The following is a 6,051-nucleotide window of genomic DNA, read 5'->3' on the forward strand; positions in this document are numbered from 1 at the left end:
TTTTCAGTTCGCAGTAATCACACCTCGGATGATCCTCATCAGCTATGATACTGCCAATGTGCAAACCTAAAGTTAGATACATCATTGGAGTTTTCAGTTCGCAGTAATCACACCTCGGATGATCCTCATCAGCTATGATACTGCCAATGTGCAAACCTAAAGTTAGATACATCATTGGAGTTTTCAGTTCGCAGTAATCACATCTTGGATATACCTCATCAGCTATGATACTGCCAATGTGCAAACATAAAGTTAGATATATCACTGGAGTTTTCAGTTAGCAGTAATCACACCTCAGATAAACCTCATTGGCTATGATACTGCCGATGTGTAAATCTAAAATTAGATATATCATTGGAGTTTTCAGTTAGCAGTAATCACACCTTGGATATACCTCATCAGCTATGGTACTGCCAATGTGCAAACCTAAAGTTAGATATATTATTGAGTTTTCAGTTAGCAGTAATCACACCTCGGATGATCCTCATTGGCTATGCTAGTGCCAATGTGCAAACCTAAAGTTAGATATATCATTGGAGTTTTCAGTTAGCAGTAATCACACCTCAGATAAACTTCACTGACTATAATACAGCCAATGTGCAAACCTAAAGTTAGATATATCATTGATGTTACCTCCTTTGTCAAGTGGGATGTGGCAAGCCTTTTTTTCTATATGACTGAGACATGTGATTCCTGAATAGACCTATGTATGAGAATGTATACTGAATAATTTTTCTTAGACCTGAAAATCCCTTTCATGACATCATGAGAGACTGAACCCAGAATACCTCACTACCTAAATTAATGTACAGAGTACTATATTTCCATGTTAAATACATCAATAGGGAGTTTCTAGAAAGACAAGCTAACAACTAGGTATTGGAGGTGGAACACCATACCTTGTGAAATAACATGTGGTGATATCCTACTGATAGTACAGTGTGAGTAAAAAACTTTTGTGCTAAACATGAAAGTTATTTTTTCTTACCAATAATCTATTATAGTGTATGTAAATCATCATCCAATACCTACCACTACATTATTTCTTGGTGTGGCTACAAAGAAAAATATGTGTAAACTGTGAAAGAAAAAAAAAACAAACAACACCATCAAATCCTTGTGTTTTGCAAACTCACTTGCAAAGTTAAAATGAACTATATAATTGAAAATGAAATCAGCTGCAAAACAAAACATTTTCAAAATGTGAGCAAAAGAAGTGTGGAGGAATTATTTTTCTTGTTGCATCATTCTGCACTGTGATGCTATGGGAATGTTTTTTTTTGTCACATCAATAAACACTGTGATGACATAGGAATATGTTTCATGTTGCATCACTGAACACTGTGATGACATAAGAATATTTCTTGTTGCATCATTGAGCACTGTAATGACATAGCAATATTTTTGTTGCATTAGTGAGCACTGCAATGAAATAGGTATGCTTTTTTGAATCATTGTGCAGTATGATCACATAGGAATATTCTTCTTGTTGGATCACTGAGTTCTGTGATGACGTACAAATATTTTTCTTATTGCATCATGAAGCACTGTGATGACATAAGACTATTTTCTTGTATCATCATTGTGCATTGTGATGACATAATAATATTTATGCTGCATCACTGAGCACTCTGACATAGGAATATTTTTGTTGTTGCAACACTATGCACTGTAATGACACAATAATATTTTATTGTTGCATTATTGAGCACTGTAATGGCATAGGACTATTTTCTTGTTGCATCATTGTGCACTGTGATAAAATAATATTTTTGTTGCATCATTGAGCATTCTAATGACATCAGAATATTTTTTGTTGTTGCGCCACTATGCACTGTAATGACAAGAATATTTTTCATGTTGCATCCTTGAGCGCTCTGATGACAGAGGAATATTTCTTGTTGCATCATTGAGCACTGTGATGGCATAGGAATATTTTCTTATTGTATCCTTGAGCACTGTGATGACATATGAATATGTTCTCGTTGCATCATTGAGCATTGTGATGACACAGGAATATTTTCTCATTGCATCATTGAGCATTGTGATGACATAGGAATATTTTATTGTTGCATCATTGAGCACTGTGATGACATATGAATATTTTCTAATTGTATCCTTGAGCATTGTGATGACATATGAATATGTTCTCGTTGCATCACTGAGCACTGTGATGACATAGGAATATTTTATTGTTGCATCACTGAGCACTGTGATGACACAGGAATATTTTCTCATTGCATCATTGAGCAGTGTGATGACATACCATGGAGAACTACATTGTTGTTGCAGTATATTTGTGGAAAAAGCCTTGGCATTGAGACTATTCACGAATCTCTGTTTACATGCAGTACATGCATTATGGAATGTCTTCTGTGTATGGAATGTATGGAACATTTATGTTAAATGCACGTTTTATGACACTAGACACATTGATGTGTTGTGCACGCAGATCAGCACTTCCCTCAGCATGAACACTTTGAAGGTGTTACTTATGACCTTCCTAGCAGCGTAACAATTTGGCATTCATGTATGCATTCTAATAGACTGTCTTATAAAAGCTGAACTATTACACACTAATATTTAATTCATTGTAGCTTTTATGTGATGATAATGAAACTAACATGGCCTTAGCTCTTGGTAGATCTGATAGAGTTCTACATGTGAAACCTCCATCAACTCATCAGTTGCATTCCTTATTTATCAAAGTATTGGTTTTATACTATCTGTGCTGTCTTATCAAAGTATTGGTTTTATACTATTTGTGCTGTCTCATCAAAGTATTGGTTTTATACTATCTGTGCTGTCTTATCAAAGTATTGGTTTTATACTATCTGTGCTGTCTTATCAAAGTATTGGTTTTATACTATCTGTGCTGTCTTATCAAAGCATTGGTTTTATACTATCTGTGCTGTCTTATCAAAGTATTGGTTTTATACTATCTGTGCTGTCTTATCAAAGTATTGGTTTTATACTATCTGTGCTGTCTTATCAAAGTATTGGTTTTATACTATCTGTGCTGTCTTATCAAAGCATTGGTTTTATACTATCTGTGCTGTCTTATCAAAGTATTGGTTTTATACTATCTGTGCTGTCTTATCAAAGTATTGGTTTTATACTATCTGTGCTGTCTTATCAAAGTATTGGTTTTATACTATCTGTGCTGTCTTATCAAAGTATTGGTTTTATACTATCTGTGCTGTCTTATTAAAGTATTGGTTTTATACTATCTGTGCTGTCTTATTAAAGTATTGGTTTTATACTATCTGTGCTGTCTTATCAATGTATTGGTTTTATACTGTCTGTGCTGTCTTTTACACACTTTTTCATGAACACCTAAGTGAGTAAGTAACAGGTAAAAACAACTAAAGATTCAAAACCCTTTACTGGAACAGATTTCTAAGATCCCACAATAAACTTTTAGTGCTTTTGTTCTTTAATGGTTTAAGAACTTCATCAGAATACCTTACTACATTCACCATGAGTTTAAGTAAAAAATACATGATGTATGTTTCTTTAAAAATAACCCCCAGCCTATAGGAACACTTATATTGTAATTGAGTTGTCACGGCAACCCTAAAATTGAGGAGACAGTTAGTAAAAATACTAAACCTTAAATAAGTATGTTCTTTAACAGACACTTAAAATTTACAAATTAATTTAATCCAGGCTCTTTATCTCAAACCAACCAAATCTGCCATCTAAAATCCCTACTTTCAAGGACATTGTTAAAGCTGTATACATATAAACTTTGGTCCACTGCTTCTTAAAGTTAGAACATAAAAAGAAAATTTCCTGAAATTAGAACAGTTAGATGCAGACTTTGCAAGAGCATTGGTGAAATCCTTCCTTTTTATAACCGCACAATGCTCATATATTCTTTGCGATATAATCTTAACAGTCTTTCATACTTGTCACTGCTAAAACAATTAACAAGGTAAACAACACCTACAGTTTTACTGTGTCTATATCACGTTATCGAAATCTTACTACACCGAATCACTAAAGGTCGACCTCTAGTGATAGATGTAGTAAAACATTGAATAACATTTAAAAAAAAAACAAAAATAAAAAATAACTAGAATAGGCAGGGGGCAAGCCCTCCAACACCCCCCACCCCCTACCTAAATATTCCAGTTTCAAGACTATAGGTTCATAGGTTCATAGGTTCATACTAGGCTATCTTCCCTAGGGCATTTATAAGCCTAGCCAGAGTGTGTGTGGCTTTCACCACCCCTTAGGATGAGAATACTATACCCATTAGTTTGCTGTGCCTCTGTCCAGTAGTGATACAGAGATGATTCCCGGGGTAAACCTACGATCACCCATCCACTCGTCAAGATTTCTCTTGAACAGAGTCAGTGAGGGGCTCTGCCTCACATGGACTGGGATTCTGTTCCATAGTGTAGGGAGTCTCTGGGTGATGAATCTGTCCCTCCAGCACGTCCTATTTATATCCGTGCTGAGGTTTAAGTCTCTTGCTCTCGTGGCTCTGGTGGATTTGGATTTTTTGAGGTGGAGCATGTCCATTAATTCCGGGTTGGACATGGCCTTGTATGTCAGGCACAGATCACCTCTGAGCAGACGGTATGCGACTGAATAGAGCTCATTGAGGTAAACGGAAATCTCCCCCTATGGAGATTTCCATTTACCTGCACGATGTTCTGTGCTTTCGATGCTGTGGTGCTGACAATATCAGCTTCGTTATTGTCAGCTTTCGATATTGTGAAGTAGACCCATTTCACCTAACACTGACTGGCTACAATGTTCTTGTTTAAATGTAGAAAACAACTGTAATACTGACTGGCTAATGTCCTTGTTTAAATGTGGAAAATAAACCGAATGATTCACATTGACAAACCTGCAATATTTGCAATTTAAGCAGGGATAAGTCTCTACCCTACCTGTAACTAATAGAGTGGATGAAGCCTAGGTCAACATTATTCTGGTATTTTCGTATCCATAAATAAAGTGTGGTTGGTCAACTGCTCTTCAAATTTTTTCCATTTTTGGTCTACCTGTAACTGTACTGAGGAGGTTAACACTGGATTGTTCCTAATAATTTAAAATTACAACCCTTTTAGAATATGAACCTGGGGCCATTTCCTACAACTTCCACTACATCTTGATTCCCCAAAATAACTTTCCAGTTGCCCCTGAATCTCCTGGGAATGTAATCCTACTGGGATAGGAAAAGTGTGACTTCTATCCCAGTTAAATAAATCATCTACTTTGCTTTCAGGGTAAAACTAATTAAAATATGAATAAAGTTACTACATCTAGAAGAAATTATTTAATCCTTAATATGAATTAATTAATTTATTTACAGGATAACTCCTAATCACAAACATGTTAACAAGGGCATCTACCTCTTTTAAAAAACATTGATTGTCACTTATTAATCTACTAAATCTGATAACCTGACCACTAAAATTATTCCACTTCATAAAACTGGGGTGTCAGCTAACGGAAATAATTATTAGCAAAGGTTTTCTTTCTATGCAGTTTATTCTTAAAACATTCACGTTGCATGTCCATCCTTATGTTGACATCTTGGAAGTTAACATTCTCCCCAAAATTACTAATTGTGAAAAACAGCCAGCTAATCCTGTCATTAGTAAAGTAACAACAGCCACAAAATAAAAGTAAGATATTTAATGACCTCTAGCACAGGGCCATAGTTTGGTGGACATGTTAGCACACAGTAAGTTTATTCTTCTAACTTGTTGTGTCTCTATGAACATTTCTTTTAGAAAAGGTACCTTTCAATGTGGAAAATGCTCTATTTGTAATCAGGTAGGAAACGGTTTTCCAAAGATTAATAATATTAGATCTGATCCTGCTAATAAAGTTATGTGTAATACTGGGGGGATTATTTATGTTTTAAAATGTCCCTGCAATTTATGTTAAGTGGGGGAAAGCCAGAGGGCTTTTAAGCTTAGGTTTCAAGACAATATTAGGGATAGTAACCAAACCAGAAGCCGAAAAAACAGTGAAAACTATTTATTGGAACACAGCAATAGAAACAAAAGGTTTAGCACTTTCATCCGT

The 6,051-nt window shown here is 35.2% G+C and overlaps 1 pseudogene; it reads right to left on the reverse strand.

Annotated features, from left to right (window-relative positions):
- Window positions 1-217: 217 nt before the first annotated feature.
- LOC122795176 lies at window positions 218-338 on the reverse strand (annotated as a pseudogene).
- Window positions 339-6,051: the final 5,713 nt, after the last annotated feature.

The sequence above is a fragment of the Protopterus annectens genome, chromosome 2.part1 (assembly GCF_019279795.1).
Source record: "Protopterus annectens isolate FY-2018-M chromosome 2.part1, PAN1.0, whole genome shotgun sequence".
In the NCBI taxonomy this organism is placed as follows: Eukaryota; Metazoa; Chordata; order Ceratodontiformes; family Protopteridae; genus Protopterus; species Protopterus annectens.